Source organism: Hordeum vulgare, chromosome 6H (genome assembly GCF_904849725.1).
Source record: "Hordeum vulgare subsp. vulgare chromosome 6H, MorexV3_pseudomolecules_assembly, whole genome shotgun sequence".
NCBI classification, from domain to species: domain Eukaryota; kingdom Viridiplantae; phylum Streptophyta; class Magnoliopsida; order Poales; family Poaceae; genus Hordeum; species Hordeum vulgare.
The window spans coordinates 123,460,612-123,481,073 of NC_058523.1; the positions used below are offsets into that span (position 1 = coordinate 123,460,612).

The 20,462-nt window shown below is 46.1% G+C and overlaps 1 protein-coding gene across 1 annotated transcript in view; it reads left to right on the top strand.

Annotated features, from left to right (window-relative positions):
- Positions 1 to 20,462, top strand: part of LOC123405206 (probable small nuclear ribonucleoprotein F) — an 89,818-nt gene that overhangs the window by 1,303 nt on the left and 68,053 nt on the right. The window lies entirely within an intron of this gene.

Here is a 20,462-nt window from a genome sequence, read left to right on the forward strand (position 1 = left end):
ATATTTCCAGATATATGATTTCCTTGTTTAGTGTGTGTATATTCTATTTTCGAGAACCCCCGTATTGCCTCACAATATTTTTTTTGGGAATAAGGCAAAATACTTGCCATTTCATTAATTATGAAAAAGGTTTTGACATAAGCCGTAAAATGACGAAAATAAAGACAATGACTACTTTCACGACATAAGAGCACTCAAATGCTGGCTCTAGCCAGCGCCCAAAGATGGGCCTCCCCTTTGATCTTGGCGACGACGACAATGGTAGGGGTTGTCGTGTTGTGGAAGACTCTCGCGTTACGCTCCTTCCAAATTTTCAACAAGACAAGCATCATAATGGAGACAATTGCCTTCTCGATATGGCCTCCAGAGATTAGGACTGGACGTCTGAGCGAGCTTTTTGGCTCGGTTCGAAGCTCGCTCCACCTCGGCTCGCTATAGCTCGACCCGATAGGATAAATGAGCGAGCTAAGTCGTGAAAAGGGGCTCCTTTCCTGACTGAGACGAGCCGGGTTTTCTCCGGTACAACTCGCTGACTTGCTCGAGGCATAGCCCAATTCCCATCATCCATTGTCGCATTAGAGCACGAGCAACACAACGAGAACACAATCTCTCCCCTCCTTTGTTCGGCGTCGTCTCATCCCTGTCGGGACCCCGATCCTAGGTCATAAGAACCCAGCCTGTCACACATCACATGACTTTGCGGCCTCACGCACGGTAAACTCCACGGCCGCCACCTTACCTTGGCCGGGACCGTTTGCGTCTTTTGGCTCACGTATATGAATGTGTCGCTAGCGTTCAAACGACAAGAAACCGGGTCAACATGACTAGTTATAAACCCAAGTGGTACATCCGTACAGGACAGGCATACATAACCCAGCAAAGCAGGTGTCGGTGATCAGTGTGTGTAGACGAGTCGTAGCAAGCTACAAGGACTCCATTACACCGCGTGACATTTCCCCGAGGGGACAGACACAACAGCAAAGAAGGATACATGCCAGTCAATCAATGTGTTCCGAGCAGTAACAAGCTACCAAGGCCCGATGGAAACACAAAGAGGCATTTCCCTGTAAAGAGTATTACTAAAGGAAAACAACTAGGTGTCGAATCCCACACATATAATGCATTTCAAACATACACACATTATGCACGATATGTGTAGATACAACATGGCATCACAACATAACTCTATGACTCAAGCATTTATTAAAGACTCATAAGAGTCAAGATAGTATGATATTACAAATAGGGGTCTCGTGACCCGACACCCAAGTCATACAAACAACAAGCGGAAGAAAATCATGTCTGGGTACAGACATCTACTAAAAGTGGCTGGAAGAGCCTGAAAAGCTAATACGACCCTATCAAAGGAGCTAGACCTTTGTCTGGGATTCCCAAACTATTCCGGTCAACATCGAACACATCGCGTAGAACCTTTTAATGAGTCTAAGACTTCTCTGCAAAAACATAAATAAAGCAACCGTGAGTACAAAGGTACTTAGCAAGACTTACATCAGAACTATCTACATATGCATCATGTTTCAATGAAAGGATTGTGTGGTTTGATTGCAGCAAGCCAGCTTTGACTCTTGGCTAACCTGTACTATGACTACAAGTTCTTTCTTTGAGGTGGGATAGCGCACACGAGTCCACATATTCACCAATGCAATACACCACTATGGATCCACTCTCGTCTCCCTACGAGAAGGCATTCCATAGCACTCACACTTATCTTGCATGTTTTAGAGTATCCATTTAACTTGTCTATGTACCACATAATGCTTCCAAGTAGTCCATATCCGAGTACGCGGCTATTCGAATAGATTGATTCACCCTGCAGGGGTATAATTCTTCACACACGCTCCCACCACTTATCACCATGTGCACGTCATGCATCTCGGCAACCTTCAAGCGGAAGCACTGGCGTGGGTGTCGGCCATGACCGTTAACCACACAAGACCCTAGTCCAGGTTTATCGCCTATTTGAGACTGAACCCGCAAGGAAGTCCGGCCGAGGTTTCCTCTACGGCCCCAAACGATGTGCGTAGGGTTCCCAAGCCCACCATCCGGGTGCCACTTGGTACACTGTGCCACTGTGTATCTACCGCAGAGAAGCCTACCCCGTCGGGCAGAGCTAAACACGACCGCCAACACTTTTCCTACAAACACCAGAAACTAATTGCAACTCCTGGACAGGGATCTAGGCAATTAATAAGCCGAGCGGGGTCATATTTCAGGGCCCAATGCATGGTAGTATCTTGTCTTGGATAACCTACACAGAACTCAGTTCTTAAGGACGGTCCCAATGAGACAACCCACCATGTACTCCTACATGGCCTCTCATCGCTACCTTTACCAAATCGGATTCACACTTCTACTCCCACACTGTAGGACATGAACACAACCATTCTGATTCATCATCCAGATGGATCAGACCCGACACTACTCTAAGCATAGCAGGAATTGTAAACAAGCATGGATGAGTAAGCACAACAAGGCTCAAGCAGTTGCTACTCATGCTAAGTGGTTTCAACTATTTACTGTGACAAAATCAGGTCATGCAGAGGAATCGGTTCAACTACCGATAACATGTACAGTTGAATCGTGTTTCTCCTAATGCAGTAACAGAGAGCAGGAGCGAGAGAGTGGGTTTATATCAATATGCTCAAGGAGGTTTGCTTGCCTGACACGTCTGAAGATAGCAATGAGTCTTCATCAATGTCAACGAACACCTCGTCGGAAATATCGTCTACCGAGAGGGAACAACACCGGCAAACAAGAAAGGAACAACAATCACTTCACAGAAATGCAACACTATGATGCATGCTCAAGACACGAAATGAAAGGTGGCAGGGCTAATGTGGCTATCATTTCTTAAGTTGAAGTTGGATTTGAATTTGAATTCAAATATCACTTCAAGCCGGGTATTTTTCCAAGTACCCTTATAATTGATTCGACCTGATGCTCATAACAAGTTGTTCCAACATGCATGGGGTTAGTATTTTGAGGTACTGATTTGCATTGACCAATGTTTGGTCATAACAATTGAAGTGGAATTCAAATAAGTATCAAATTCCATCTCCAAACTAAATATGAAATTTATCCTGTTCACCATTTTTCCTATTTGGTGATGTTAACTTTTTCAAACATGCATGAAAATGCCATAATCGGATTCTTTGGATTTTTCTGATCCTTTTTCATATATAAATTATTTTCATCCGAGTTATGTTTTATTTTCTATGAATTTTTGAAGTTTTAGGCATTTTATGGAATTATTTTATAATAGGAAATTAATTACTGTGTCAGCACTGCGTCAGTAGTCAACTGGCCCAGTCAAAGTCAAACCTGACGTGTGGGGTCTACACGTTAGTGACAGAGGTTAATTAAGAGGGTTAGATTAGTTTTAATTCCTGTTTTAGAATCGTAGCGCCCACTGTTAGTGAGTCTTTAGGTTAGTTAATCTGGTTAGTTAATTTTGTGATTGACTTAAGTTAAACAGGGATAGGCCCCACCTGTCTATGACTCAGGGGAGTCAACCCACGGTCACACGGGGTCGAGACCACCGGCGGCTCAACGCCGGCGACTACAGACGCGGCGGAGCTCATCGGAATATCCCTATGGGCATCCATTTCGGTCGCGGTTTGGCTTTACGGATAGCTGATGAAGCGCAGCATCCGTTCCGACAAAGCCACGGGCCAGGAGGTGGCCGGAGCGAGGCCGGCGACGACCTCGGGCGGTGTCCGGAGTCGGCCATGGTGGGGGTTGGCGCTAGAGGGCAGGAACGGAGGGGGAGAGCATAGGAGGAGGAGCAGGAGCTCACGGCGGCTCCATTTCTGGCATCAGCGATGAAGGGGGGGCTCGGAGCAGGCCGAATCGACGGCGGCGGATCCGGTGACCGGAGGGAGAAACGGCGATGATGGCGACGCTGCGGGGGCTCGGGAGCTCGGAGGAGTTGATGGAGAGAAGCAGCTCATCGAGGCGGAGGTGTGGAGCGTGACAGGGAAGCGAGGGGTGGCCGGGGTCGACGGCGACGAACTTGAGCAGTGCTCGACAACGGCGGCGAGAGAAGAGAGGAAACAGAGAGAAGAGGAGGGGAATGGAATGGGGAGGAGATAAGGAGGGCTTGACGTCGCGCTGGCGAGAGAGAGCAAGGGGGAGGCGACACGACAAGCAGGAGGTGGCAAGGCGAGCTTGCCACGGCTCTGCCCGTCCTCCTGGCGGAGGAGGAAGATGACCTCCTCGCCCCTGGTGGACTGGGCCTGGAGGGGCAACATGTAGGGTTTTCTATTTTCTTCTCTTTATTCTTTTCTGTTTTCTATTTGCTAACATTTGTGTTGATTTGAAAATAAATCCAAATCATTTTGCAAAATCCTTATAATATTTTTATGTGGCATAAATATAAATGTCCAATACCACATAATAGTTTCAGTATTTAAAAAGCTATATTTTATATATAGAAAATATAATTCCATTTAAAATAGTTGTTTGATTAATTAAAGAAAATCCAATATAAAAAGTTTCTGTGATCCAAAATATTGGTTGACATTTTTATTTCAGTCCAATATTTTATTGGAAAATCAGGGACATTTCCTTGAACCAATTTGAAGCAATATTTATGTTGCTTGTTTGACAAAACTTTAAATGATGAGGCTTGATCACTCCTCATTTCATTTCCAAAAGAAAAAAAATAGGAATGCATGCATGAGATGCAAAGACAAACAATTCTAGGTCTGGGGCTGTGACAATACCTCTCCACTCCGAACGCAAGCGAACGTGCCTCCCGTGACGAGCAAGTACTCTCTCCTTCCGTCTGGTCCCTAGCATTAGCTTGGTGCACACACACTCGACACTCACGCGCGCTTCTCTGCACCGTCACATGGACAGCAGACAACACGCATGCTCCCCTGTATGGCTGCGCGTTGGATGGATGGATTTATAGCTAGATGGATGTATGAATGCTTCTACTTGATTGTGTAGAGTGTAGCTGTTGTCCACCTTAACGTGTGTCGTTGTTTTCTCACAACAGGTTCCAGGGGGTGGCTAATTGAGGTGAGAGCAAGGCCATCGTGGAAGATTCGGGACGGGATAGGGTAGTAGCACATGGTGGTTTACCTAGGTTCGGGGCCCTCGCGTGAAGGTAACACCCCTAATCTTGCATGTCTGATGATATATATGTAGTGTATCTGGTTATAGTACAGAGTTGCTCCTTGAGATGTATTTGGGGAGGAAGAGGGAGCTGTGAGAGCTCTTCCCTCGTGCCTCATGCATGTGTGTGAGAGAGAGAAGGGGAGAGAGTGAGCCCGTGAGAGAGCATATCCTAAGTGAGTAGGCATGGTGCCCTTTATATAGGCATGAGTGGGTGGCTTGAGATGTAAGCTACAGTGGGTAGCTTACATCTCAAGCTGTAGGCAGGTTGAGAGCTAGGCTATAGTGTATTCACGTTGTAGTTAACTTCATAGGGCTGCAGCCGGCCAGGCTCCAGCCGGCCGGGTGCAGCCGATAGCATGTAGCCGGCCACTAGCAACGTGCAGTCTGCAAGGCTCTAGCCGGACAGGCTTGAGCCGGATAGGCTTCCACCCAGCCCGGTGTAGCCTGCACCCCGCAGTCAGCCATCAAGAGCCTGCAGCCGGTAAGGCTCCAGCCCGACACACTCCAGTCGGATAGGATTCCAGCCGGCCGGGTGTGGAATGCAGCCCGTAGTTCGCCAAGAGCAGCCTGTAGCCGGACTGGCTCCAACCGGACAGGCCGCAGTCGGACCAGGAGCCAGATGGGGTAGCCGGAACGGTGGGCCTTAGCCACCCCGATAATTTAAAATGTTGAGTCGTCTCCATGAGCCTACCTGGGGGTTATTCCCCCGACAATAGCCTCTGAGCCTCCGGGTAACTTGGAGAGTTGGGCAGAGGGTTTTTTATATTTTCATAGCAGAGTTCGTTTGTGACAGTTGGCAGCGGGACACGGTCAACGTGGCTTGCTTCCAGTGCAACTCAAAGAGCGTGCCTTCATAGTTGCTAAAGCAGTCGACGACATCGAGGATGTCGGGCGTGGATGCAGAGTCCGTCGTCTGGTGGGCATGGGTCCCTACCGCGTGAGCATGCGTGTCCACCAGCTAGCTGTTTCCAACGGGGGTGCGCAAGCGCACCCGCTAGGTGTAGCGTCCGAGCCTACAGGCGACTTAAAGAGTTGGGAGGAGGGTCTTTGCTGTTGCTGAAGCAGACGGTGGCGTCGAAGATGTTGTGCGCGAACACGGAGTCCGCTTACTGACTGGCGCAAGGCTGTCGTGCATGAACGCGGGGTCCACCGACCAATGCGTGTGACTCTCTGCCATGCACGAACACGGAATATGTCCGCTGGTGGGCGCGGGGTCCTGCCGAGGATGGACGCGGAGTCTGCCGGTCGGCAGTTTCCATCGGGGGCGCGCAAGCGCACCCGCTGGGTGTAGCATCCGAGCCTCCGGGCAAGTCGAAGAGTCGAGCAGAGGGTCTTTGTTTTTGCTGAAGCAGACGACAGCGTTGAAGACGTCAGGCGCGGACGTGGAGTCCTCCGACTGATAGGCACGTAGCCCTGCCGTCCACGGACACGGGGTCCGCCGGCCAATGGGTGCGAGGCGCTGCCGTGCACGGATGCGGAGTCTGTCGGCTGGTGGGTGATACGTCCATTTTGCATCATGCTTTCATGTTGATATTTATTGCTTTTTGGGCTGTTATTTTACTTCAGGGTACAATACTTATGCCTTTTCTCTCTTATTTTGCATGGTTTATATGAAGAGGGAGAATGCCGGCAGCTGGATTTCTGGCCTGAAAAAGGAGCAAGTTTGAGATGCCTATTCTGCGCAACTCCAAAAGCCATGAAAATTAACGTGGATTTTTTTGGGAATATATAAAAAATACTGGGACGAAGAAGTGCCACAGGGGCGCCAGCAGGTGGCCACAAGCCTGCTAGGCGCGACCACCCCCCTAGCCGCGCCTAGGGGGCTTGTGGGCTCCCTACTGGCCCACTGGCTCCCCTCTTGTGCTATATGAAGGGTTTCGTTCCGAAAAAAGTCAGGAGGAGGCTTTTCGGAGGATTCACCGCCGCCACGAGGCAGGACTTGAGCAGAACCAATCTAGAGCTCCGGCAGGACGATCGTGCCAGGGAAACTTTCCTCCGGGGGGGGGGGGGGAATCATCGCCATCATCATCACCAACACTCCTCTCATCGAAGGGGAATCATCACCATCAACATCTTCATCAGCACCATCTCATCTCCAAACCCTAGTTCATCTCTTGTAACCAATCTCCGTCTCGCAACTCCGATTGGTACTTGTAAGGTTGCTAGTAGTGTTAATTACTCTTTGTAGTTGATGCTAGTTGGATTATTTGGTGGATGAGTTTATGTTCAGATCCTTGATGCTACTCATTACCTCTCTGGTCATGAATATGATTATGCTTTGTGAGTAGTTACTTTTGTTCCTGAGGACATGGGATAAGTCATGCTAATAGTAGTCATGTGAATTTGGTATTCGTTCGATATTTTGATGTGTTGTATGTTGTTTTTCCTCTAGTGGTGTTATGTGAACGTCGAGTACATAACACTTCACCATTATTTGGGCCTAGAGGAAGGCATTGGGAAGTAGTAAGTAGATGATGGGTTGCTAGAGTGAGAGAAGCTTAAACCCTAGTTTATGTGTTGCTTCGTAAGGGGATGATTTGGATCCACTAGTTTAATGTTATGGTTAGAGTTTGTCTTAATTCTTCTTTCGTAGTTGCGGATGCTTGCAAGAGGGGTTAATCATAAGTGGGATGCTTGTCCAAGTAAGGGCAGTACCCAAGCGTCGTTCCACCCACATATCAAACTATCAAAGTAACGAACGCGAATCATGTGAACATGATGAAATCTAGCATGACAGAAATTCCCGTGTGTCCCCAGGAGCGTATTTCCTCCTATAAGACTTTGTCCAGGCTTGTCCCTTGCTACAAAAGGGATTGGGCCACTTTTCTGCACCATTGTTACTTTTGTTACTTGTCGCTTGCTACGAATCATCTCACCACACAACTACTTGTTACTGATAATTTCAATGCTTGCAGATAGTACCTTGCTGAAAACCACTTGTCAGATCCTTCTGCTCCTTGTTGGGTTCAACACTCTTACTTATCGAAAGGACTACTATATATCCCCTATACTTTTGGGTCATCAAGACTCTTTTCTGGCGCCGTTGCTGGGGAGTGAAGCGCCTTTGGTAAGTGGAAATTGGTAAGGAAACATTCATATAGTGTGCTGAAATTTGTTGTCACTTTTCACTATGGAAACTAATCCTTTGAGGGGATTGTTCGGGGTATCTTCACTTTGAAGGGAAGCACAAAGAGTTGCTCCTCAACCTGCTGCACCTATTGAAAGTATTTGCTTTGAATTTCCTTCGGGTATGCTTGAGAAAGTGGTGGCTAATCCTTTTACACGAGATGGAACTTCACATCCAGACTTGCATCTAATCTATGTAGATGAAGTTTGTGGTTTATTTAAGCTTGCAGGTTTTCCCGAGGATGAGGTCAAGACGAAGGTATTTCCCTTATCTTTGAGGGATAAGGCGTTTACATGGTATAGGCTATGTGATGATACTCGATCATGGAACTACAATCAGTTGAAATTGGAATTTCATCAAAAGTTTATCCTATGCATCTAGTATATCGTGATCAGAATTATATTTATAATTTTTGGCCTCGTGATAGAGAAAGCATCGCTCAAGCTTGGGGGAGGCTTAAATCAATGTTATATTCGTGCCCCAACCATGAGCTCTCGAGAGAAATTATCATTCAGAACTTCTATGCTCGGCTTTCTCATGATGATCACACCATGCTTGACACTTCTTGTACCGGTTCTTTTATGAAGAGAGATATTGACTTCAAATGGAATTTATTGGAGAGAATTAAACGCAATTCTGAAGATTGGGAGCTTGATCAAGGTAAGGAGTCAGTCATGAATTTCAAGTTTGATTGCGTTAAATCCTTTGTTGAAACAAATATTTTTTGTGATTTTAGCGCTAAGTATGGACTTGACTCAGAGATAGTAGCTTCATTGTGTGAATCATTTGCTGCTCATATTGATCTCCCCAAAGAGAAGTGGTTTAAATATCATCCTCCTTTAGAAGTCAACGTAGTTAAACCCAATCGAGTTGAAGAGAAATTCATTGCCTACAATGATCCTATTGTTCCCAATGCTTACATTGAGAAACCACCTTTCCCTGTTAGGATAAAGGATCATTCTAAAGCTTCAACTGTGATACATAGAGGCTACATTAGAACACCTACACCCCCTGAGCAAATGAGAGTTGAACCTAGCATTGCTATTATCAAAGATCTCATGTCCGATGATGTTGAGGGACATAATATTCACTTTTGTGAAGATCCTGCTAGAATTGCTAAACCTCACGCTAGAGATAAACATAGGCCTGTTGTTGGCACGCCTGTTGTTTCTGTTAAGATAGGAGACCATTTCTATCATGGTTTATGTGACGTGGGTGCTAGTGTTAGTGCAATACCTCAATCCTTATATGATGAAATTAAAGACGAGATTGCACCTGTTGAGATAGAACCTATTGATGTCACTATTCAGCTTGCCAATAGAGATACTATCTGCCCCGTGGGAATTGTTAGGGATGTTGAAGTCTTGTGTGGTAAAACGAAGTATCCTGCTGATTTCCTCGTTCTTGCTACCACTCAAGATAGCTTTTGTCCCATCATATTTGGCAGACCTTTTCTCAATACCGTCAATGCTCATATTGACTGTGAGAAGCAAACTGTCACTGTTGGCTTTGAAGGTGTGTCACATGAGTTCAGTTTCTCCAAGTTTGGTAGACAACCTCATGAAAAAGAGTTGCCCAGTAAGGATGAAACTATTGCCTTGGCTTCTATTGATGTGCCTCCTACTGATCCCTTAGAGCAATACTTGCTTGAGCATGAAAATGATATGCATATGGATGAAAGGGATGAGATAGATAGGGTTGTCTTAGAACAATATCCTATCCTTAAGAATAATTTGCCTGTTGAACTGCTTGGGGATCCAACCCCACCAAAGGGTGATCCTGTGTTCGAGCTTAAACAGTTGCCTAATACTCTTAAGTATGCTTATCTTGATGAAAAATAGATATATCCTGTTATTATTAATGCTAGCCTCTCAGAGCATGACGAAAAGAAGTTACGAAAAACTCCGAGGAAGCACCGTGCTACTATTGGATATACTCTTGATGATCTTAAGGGCATTAGTCCCACTCTATGCCAGCACAAGATTAAGACTAATCCTGATTCCAAACTAGTTGCTCATCATCAAAGGAGATTAAATCCTAAGATGAAATAGGTAGTAAGAAAATAAATATTAAAGCTCCTGGAAGCAGGTATTATCTATCCTGTTGCTCATGGTGATTGGGTGAGTCCGGTGCATTGCGTCCCTAAGAAGGGAGGCATTACCGTTGTCCCTAATGATAAGGATGAATTGATCCCATAGAGGATTATTACTGGCTATAGGATGGTGATCGATTTTAGGAAATTGAATAAAGCCACTAGGAAATATCATTACCCTTTGCCTTTTATCGACCAAATGCTAGAAAGATTGTCTAAACACACACACTTCTGCTTTCTAGACGGTTATTCTGGTTTCTCCCAAATACAAGTTGCACAATTTGATCAGGAGAAAACCACTTTCACCTGCCCTTTTGGTACCTTTCCTTATAGACGTATGCCTTTTAGCTTATGTAATGCACCTGCCACCTTTCAAAGATGTATGATGGCTATATTCTCTGACTTTTGTGAAAATATTGTTGAGGTTTTCATGGATGACTTCTCCATTTATGGGTCTTCCTTTGATGATTGCCTCAGCAACCTTTATTGAGTCTTCAGAGATGTAAAGACACCAATCTTGTATTGAATTGGGAGAAGTGCCACTTTATGGTTAATGAAGGCATCGTCTTAGGACATAAAATTTCTGAAAGAGGTATTGAAGTCGATAAGGCTAAGGTTGATGCGATCGAGAAAATGCATACCCCATAGATATCAAAGGTATAAGAAGTTTCCTTGGTCATGTTGGTTTCTATAGGAGGTTCATCAAAGACTTCTCTAAGATTTCTAGGCCTCTTACCAATCTCTTGCAAAAGGATATTCCTTTTGTTTTTGACGATGATTGTGAGGAAGCCATCGAAATACTTAAGAAGGACTTGATAACTGCGCCTATTGTTCAACCACCTAATTGGAACTTACCTTTTGAAATCATGTGTGATGCTAGTGATTATGTTGTTGGTGCTTTCCTAGGGAAAAGAGTTGATAAGAAGTTGAATGTTATTCACTATGCTAGTAAAAATCTAGACAGTGCCCAAAGAAATATGCTACTACGGAAAAGGAGTTTTTAGCAGTCGTGTTTGCATGTGAAAAGTTCAGGTCTTACATAGTTGATTCCAAAGTCACTATTCACATTGGTCACGCTGCTATTAAGTACCTCATGGAGAATAAGGACGCTAAACCTAGACTTACAGATGGTTTCTCTTGCTACAAGAATTTGATTTGCATGTTGTTGACAGGAAGGGTGGTGATAACCCCGTATCAGATAACTTCTCTAGGTTAGAGAACGTTCTTGATGACCCACAACCTATTGATGATAGCTTTCCTGATGAGCAACTGAATGTCATCAATACTTCACGTAGTGCACCGTGGTATGCTGATTATGCAAACTATATCGTTGCCAAATATATACCACCTAGTTTCACATACCAGCAAAAGAAGAAATTCTTCTTTGACTTGAGACATTACTTTTGGGATGATCCTCACCTTTATAAGGAAGGAGTAGATGGTGTTATTAGACGTTGTGTACCTGAACATGAATAGGGACAGATCCTACAGAAGTGTCACTCCGAGGCCTACGGAGAACACCATGCGGGAGATAGAACTGCACACAAGGTATTGCAATTAGGTTTCTGTTGGCCCACTCTCTTCAAGGATGCCCGTATGTTTGTCTTGTCTTGTGACGAATGTCAAAGAGTAGGTAATATCGGTAAACGTCAGGAAATGTGTATGAACTATTCACTTGTCATTGAACCATTTGATGTTTGGGGCTTTGATTATATGGGACCTTTTCCAATATCCAACGGCTATACTCATATCATAGTTGTTGTTGATTACGTCACTAAATGGGTAGAAGTTATCCCCACTAGTAGTGCTGTTCACAACACTTCTATCAGGATGCTTAAAGAAGTTATTTTCCCTTGATTTGGAGTCCCTAGATATCTGATGACCGACGGTGGTTCACATTTCATTCATGGTGTTTTTTGTAAAACGCTTGCTAAGTACGATGTCAACCATAGAATTGCGTCCCCCTATCACCCTCAGTCCAGTGGTCAAGTAGAGCGAAGCAATGCAGAAATTAAATTAATCCTGCAACAGACTGTCAACAGGTCTAGAAAGAATTGGTCTAAGAAGATCGATGATGCACTGTGGGCTTATAGAACTGCCTATAAGAATCCCATGGGCATGTCTCCGTACAAAATGTTGTACGGTAAAGCATGTCATTTACCTCTTGAGCTAGAGCATAAAGCTTATTGGGAAATCAAAGAGCTCAACTTTGATTTCAAACTTGCTGGTGAGAAGAGGTTATTTGACATTAGCTCGCTTGATGAATGGAAAGCTCAGGCATATGAAAATGCCAAGTTGTTCAAAGAAAAGGTTAAGAGGTGGCATGATAAGAGGATACAAAAGCGTGAGTTCAATGTAGGTGATTATGTCTTCCTATATAATTCTCGTTTAAGATTTTTTGCACGCAAGCATCTCTCTAAATGGGAAGGTCCCTATATTTTTGAGGAAGTATATCGTTCCGGTGCTATCAAGATCAACAACACGGAAGGTAATTGTCCGAGAGTTGTAAATGGGCAGAGAATCAAGCATTATATCTCAGGTACTCCCATAAATGTTGAAAGCAATATCATCAATATCATAACTCCGGAAGAATACCTAAGGGATGTTTATCAGCCTGTTTCAGACTTCGAAAACGAATAGGTATGTGAGTCAGTAAGAAAACAGACTCCGAAACTTTTCCAGTAGGAATTTTTCTCCGTTTTGGAATTGATGAAAAATAGAAAAAATGGAAGTAGTCCGGAAAGCGCGCGAGGAGGCGACAAGCCTGCCAGGCGCTGGCCCACCCCCTGGCCGCGCCTGGGGGGCTTGTGGCCACCTCGTGTGCCTCCCGGACTCCATATTCATGCAGAGTACTCCTTCTGGTCTGGAAAAAATCATTATATATTCTCCCGAAATGTCTGACCCTCGTAACACGCGAATTTCCTCTGTTTCGTTTCGAGCCTGTTTTCTGCTGCAGATTTAGGGCAAGATGTCTTCTCAAGATTCAGAGGGGGAGAGCTATGTGGCCGATTACCTTGACAACCCCAAGGTCTATGGGGACTTGGATCGTTATGGTTGGACCATTGATGAGTAATAATATTATGATCCCAAGGGGAAGGAAGGAAGAAGTTCCGATGAAGACGAGGCTCCTCTACCTCCACCTGGAGACACCCATGTGGAGTTCAAGAAGTCGAGCCTCTGTGACTCAAGGAAGAAGCCTAAGACTTTGTTTATCCCTTCTCGTTTCTTGCAGGACAGTAAGCAGGAATTATGCCAAAGGGTGTTAAGGCTTGAAGAGGAAAATGATGATCTGAGGGAGCAGAATTTTATGCTCAGATGGAAATTAAATAAGGTCAAGGCCTCTGCAACAACTCCACCACCATCACCGCCAAAGGAAGACAACTAAGCATGGATATGGGCAATCCCCTTGGCTTGTGCCAAGCTTGGGGGAGTTGCCTATCGTATCACCATCACATCTTTTGCCTTTACCTTTGTTTTAGTTTGTTCTTTTTTAGTTTTCTTTTTCTCTAGTAGATTAAAAGTCTTAGTGTTTTAGTCTTGAGTTTTGCTTTGTGTCACCCCCGATGTATTCGAGCTTGTGAGCCATATAATAAAGAGTGTCTTAGTTGAGGGCTTTGCCTCTTGCCATGATCAAATGAGTGAGAAAAGAACAACAACATGAAAGATCATGTAATGATCTTATGGGAAGTGATGGCTTCACAGATAAAAAGAATGTTGATTGAAACTTGTCGAGGGTAGACAAACATAGACCTTCGTCATTGTTGCAATTAATAGGAAGTGATAAAGAAGCATAGGTTCACATATAAATACATCATCTTTGACACCATCTACGATTGTGAACACTCACTAAACTATTGCATGCTTAGAAGTAGATGTTGGACAAGGAAGACAACATAATGAATTGTGTTTGCTTGGTTCCGAACAATGTTACATGATTAGAGATCCCTTAGCATGTGAAGATTGCTTCCACCTCATATTAGCCAAAACATCCGCACCAAGTAGAGATACTACTTATGCATCCATAAACCTTCAACCCAGTTTTGCCATGAGAGGCCACCATACCTACCTATGGATTAAATAAGATCCCTCAAGTAAGTTTTCATTGGTGCAAGCAATAAAAATTGCTCCCTAATATGTATGGTCTATTAGTGTGTGGAAAATAAGGTTTGTACGAACTTGTGACGTTCCTCCGCACTAAGAGGAAGACATAAAAGCGACAGACTGCATAATAATTTTCTTTATCACAGGAGGCAATATAAAGTGACGTTCCTCCGCACTAAGAGGACACGCATCCAAACCTCAAAAGCGCATGACCACCTGTGCTTCCCTCTGCGAAGGGCCTATCTTGTACCTTTACTTTTTGCCCTTGAAAGAGTCATGGTGATCTTCACCAATTCCTTGTTTCGCCTTTATCTTGGCTAATGTCATATGCTAGGGAAAGATCTATATTCATATGGTAACTTGGGGGTAAGCATTCATGAATTATTATTGTTGACATTACCGTTGAGGTAAGCAGTTGGGAGGCAAAACTATAAGCCCCTATCTTTCTCTGTGTTCAGCTGAATCTTTGATCTCATGAGTACCACCTAAGTTGTAGCAATTGTAAAGAACAAAAAGATGATTGAGTATGTGGTTTTGCTTTACAAGCTCTTATTTGACTCTTTATGATGTTGTGATAATTGCAATTGCTTCAATGACTAAAGGCTATCGGTTGCTAATTCTCGGTAAGGTTCATGATCCATACTTTACTTTGTGAAGGAATTGTCACTTTAGCATGAGAGATTATATGTTGGTATTGCTATTCTGATCATGATCATGATGCATGCATGTTCGTATCTTGTTTTGTCGACACCTCTCTCCCTAAACATGTGGGCATATTTATTGAGCTCGGCTTTCGCTTGAGGACAAGCGAGGTCTAAGCTTGGGGGAGTTGATACGTCCATTTTGCATCATGCTTTCATGTTGATATTTATTGCTTTTTGGGTTGTTATTTCACTTCATGGTACAATACTTATGCCTTTTCTCTCTTATTTTGCAAGGTTTACATGAAGAGGGAGAATGCCGACAGCTGGAATTATGGCCTGAAAAAGGAGCACGTTTGAGATGCCTATTCTGCGCAACTCCAAAAGCCGTGAAAATCAACTTGGTTTTTTGGGAATATATAAAAAATACTGGGCCGAAGAAGTGCCAGAGGGGCACCAACAGGTGGCCACAAGCCTGCTAGGCGCGGCCACCCCCCCTGGCTGCGCCTAGGGGGCTTGTGGGCTCCCTGCTGGCCCACTCGCTCCCCTCTCCTGCTATATGAAGGGTTTCGTTCTAAAAAAATTCAGGAGGAGGCTTTTCGCAGGATTCGCCACCGCCACGAGTTGGAACTTGAGCAGAACCAATCTAGAGCTCCGGCAGGATGATCCTGTCGGGGAAACTTCCCTCCCGGAGGGGGAAATCGTCGCCATCGTCATCACCAACACTCCTCTCATCAGAGGGGACTCATCACCATGAACATCTTCATCATCACCATCTCATCTCCAAACCCTAGTTCATCTCTTGTAACCAATTTCCGTCTCGCGACTCCGATTGGTACTTGTAAGGTTGCTAGTAGTGTTAATTACTCTTTATAGTTGGTGCTAGTTGGATTATTTGGTGGAAGAGTTTATGTTCAGATCCTTGATGCTACTCATTACCTCTCTGGTCATGAATATGATTATGCTTTGTGAGTAGTTACTTTTCTACCTGAGGACATGGGATAAGTCATGCTAATAGTAGTCATGTGAATTTGGTATTCGTTCGATATTTTGATGTGTTGTATGTTGTTTTTCCTCTAGTGGTGTTATGTGAACGTCGACTACATAACACTTCACCATTATTTGGGCCTAGAGGAAGGCATTGGGAAGTAGTAAGTAGATGATGGGTTGCTAGAGTGACAGAAGCTTAAACCCTAGTTTATGCGTTGCTTCGTAAGGGGCTGATTTGGATCCACTAGTTTAATGCTATGGTTAGACTTTGTCGTAATTCTTCTTTCGTAGTTGCGGATGCTTGCGAGAGGGGTTAATCATAAGTGGGATGCTTGTCCAAGTAAGGGCAGTACCCAAGCGCCGGTCCATCCACATATCAAACTATCAAAGTAATGAACGCGAATCATATGAACATGATGAAAACTAGCATGACAGAAATTCCCGTGTGTCCTCGGGAGCGTGTTTCCTCCTATAAGACTTTGTCCAGGCTTGTCCCTTGCTACAAAAGGGATTGGGCCACTTTGCTGCACCTTGTTACTTTTGTTACTTGTTGCTTTCTACGAATCATCTCACCACACAACTACTTGTTACCGATAATTTCAGTGCTTGCAGATATTACCTTGCTGAAAACCACTTGTCAGATCCTTCTGCTCCTCATTGGGTTCGACACTCTTACTTATCCAAAGGACTACGATAGATCCCCTATACTTGTGGGTCATCAGTGGGCGCATGGCCCTGCCGAGCATGGACGCGGAGTCCGTCGGCTGGCTGTTTCCAGCAGGGGCGCGCAAGAGCACCCGCTGGATGTAGCCTTCAATCCTCCGGGAGACTCGAAGAGTCGAGCGAAGGGTCTTTGCTATTGCTGGAGCAGACGGTGGCGTTGAAGATGTCGAGCATGGACGACGAGTCTGCCGACTGATGGGCACGGGGTCGTGCCGTGCTCGGACACGGGGTCCGTCTGCCGATGGGCGCGAGGTGTTGTCGTGCACGAATGCGGAGTCCGCCAGCTGGTTGGTGATGTTTGCTGTCTACCCCTGGCAATTGTGCCAGAAATACACATACTACGGCACATTGGTATTCCCTCGAAGCGGAAAGGGTGATGTAGCATAGCGACGGTAAGTATTTCCCTTAGTTTGAGAACCAAGGTATCAATCCGGCGGAAGAGTATCTCACCAACCTGCACAAACACAAAAGCTTGCACCCAACGCTACGAAGGGGTTGTCAATCCCTTATAGATAGTTTGCCAACTGAGAACTGAAAGCAACAAAGTAACAAAGCAAAGTAAAAGCGGAGTTGTAAATGATGGATGTGAATAGACCCGTGGGTCGTAGTGTTCACAAGTGGCTTCTCTTATGAAAACAAGTAGACGGTGGGTGAACAAATTACTGTCGAGCAATTGATAGAACTGTGCAGAGTCATGACGATATCTATGCAATGATTATTTCTATAGGCATCACGTCCGAAACAAGTAGACTGATACTTTCTGCATATACTACTATTGCTCCACACATCGACTGCTATCCAGCATGCATCTGGTGTATTAAGTCCATCAGAACAGAGTAACGCCTTAAGCAAGATGACATGATGTAGAGGGATAATCTCAAACCAATGATAAAAACCCCATCGTTTTACCCTTGATGGCAACCGCTTGATGTGTGCCTTGCTGCCCCTACTGTCACTGGGAAAGGTCACCACATGGCAGAACCCAAAACCAAGCACTTCTCCCATTGCAAGAATCATAGATCTAGTTGGCCAAACAAAACCCAAGACTCGGAGAGACTTACAAGGATATCAAATCATGCATATAATAAATCAGCAAAGACTCAAATATATATCATAGATAATCTGATCACAAGTCCACAATTCATTGGATCTCGACAAACACACCGCCAAAGAAGATTACATCGGATAGATCTCCATGAAGATCACGGAGAACTTTGTATTGAAGATCCAAGAGAGAGAAGAAGCCATCTAGCTACTAACTACGGACCCGTAGGTCTGAAGTGAACGACTCACGAGTCATTGGAGGGGCGATGATGATGATGAAGAAGCCCTCCACCTCCAAAGTCCACTCCGGCAGGGCGCCGGGAAGGGTCTCCAGATGAGATCTCGCGGAAATGGAAGGTTGCGGCGGCGGAAAAGTATTTTCGAGGTCCCCTGATTTTTGGTGGAATATTTGGGAATATATAGGCGCAAAACCTAGGTCAGGAGGCGGCCAGGGAAGCCACAAGCTTGCCCACCGCCGCCTCCCCTGGTGGCGGAGTGGGCCCTTGTGGGCTCCCTAGGGCCCACCTGGCCTGGCCCAAAGTCTCCCTGGACTTCTGCCGTTCGGGAAAAAATCATTTCGGGGTTTTTCTTCCGTTTGGACTCCGTTCCAAAATCAGATCAGAAAAGAGTCAAAAACACGGAAAAACAGGAACTGGCACTTGGCACTGAATCAATAAGTTAGTCCCCAAAAAGATATAAAAAGGTACATAAAACATACAAAGAAGACAAGATAACAGCGTGAAACCATCAAAAATTATAGATACGTTTGAGACGTATCAGTGGGCACGGAGCCCTGCCGTGCGTTGACACGGAGTCTGTCGGCTGGCTGTTTCCAGTGGGTGCGCGCAAGCACACTCGCTTGGTGTAGCCTCCGAGCCTCCGAGCGACTCAAAGAGTCTGGCGGAGGGTCTTTGCTGTTGCTGAAGCAGACGGTGGTGTCAAAGATGTCGGTCATAGACATGGAGTCCGCCGGCTGATAGGCATGGGGCCGTGCCGTATGCGGACGCGGGATCTGCCGGCCGATGGGCGCGAGGCGCTGCATGCACGGATGCGGAGTTCGCCGCTGGTGGGCGTGGGGCCATGCCGGGCGTGGTCGCGAAGTCCGCCGGATGTAGGCTTCGAGCCTCCGGGCGACTCGAAGAGTCGGGCAGAGGGTCTTTGCTGTTGTTGAAGCACACGATGGCGACAAAGATGTCGGGCGCGGGGACGGAGTCCGCCGACTGATGGGCGCAAGGCCCTGCCATGTGCGGACGCAGAGTCCGCCGATCGATAAGCGCGAGGCGTTGCGGGAAGCGGAGTCAGCTGGGTACTCCGCATAGCTGGCCATCTGGAGGAGACGGATGGGGAGGCAGCCGGAACGAGGGTCGTGGAGCCGCCCAAACTTGGAACCGACCAACCTTGGAGTCGGCCAACTGGGAGCCAACTAGACTAGGGAGGTAGCCGGAGCGGGGAGCCAGCCGGATCGAGGCCTCCAGGTGAGGGGTTCCCCATGGAAATGATCGTGCAAAAAACAAAGTTAGTTGGCCCAGATATATCAAATATTTGGGTCTCGTAGTGCAAGCTTTGTGGAGAGTGTGCCCATTCGATTTGGTTCGAGTCCCCTTCAGTCTTTTTCAAGTTCTCTCCGATATTTGTCTTTTGCTCTTGTTAGCCGGAATGGAGCGTACAATACTCAGACTCTGGAGCAGACTCGACCGAGCAGATACTCACAAATGAAACAACCGGGTCACGCATGCCATTTTCTCCCCGGACGATTTTCACGTGTGGTGACCTCCAGCTTTCGCTCTCGCTAGCCGGATAGCCGCGGTGCGGTCTGTAGCTGAGACAAAGAGTAGGCCTTTGGTACTGTACATGCTACTAAGTTGTATTATGAGAACGAACTTATCAGACCAAGCGGCCAAACCCAGACCGAGACCAGCTAGCGCCGGAGTGAACACTAAAGTAGCTGAAACAAATGCGGGATGGCCCCCGAGGGTTGCTTGGGGTATCCTTTTTTGTGTGCGGCACGAGGATATGCCAGTGAAGACCTCACATTGCTTTTTTGGCATTGGCAAGGCGGTTGTTGTCAATGACGGCCGACGCGGCTTGCAGCCATCATTGCTTTTTGCCAATGGAGCACGCCGGCGAACCGGTTGGGTGTAGCCGCTAAGCCTTTGCCGGTCGGAGGATGTGCCAGTCAGGTAGACCTGACTATACGTTGAAGTGGACATGCAGCTAGAGCCGGCTCGATGTCGAAGTAGGTGGATAGGCCAGCCGTCCAGACGGCGACGTAGGTCAGCCGATGGGGTGGTGACGTGGGTAGGTGGGCACAGTTTGCATCTTCTTCTTTATTAGCCAGCCAAGTTGCTTTTTTATTTGGGCAGCTGACCCACATTACCTTCTTACCTGGGCAGCCGACGCACTCATTTCCCATGTCGCTGTTTTTCCAGCCGACAGGGGACCACGCGGGCTCAGCTGGCAGAGGGGGCGGTGGATGACGGAGCAGGCGGTGTGAGGCATCAAGCTGGCTACTGGCTCACGGCAGGACAGGCGCACAGGCGGAGCCGCAACCAACCGAGAAGGAGCCATCGAGGCGAGGCAGGGCGCCAGACCAAAACGA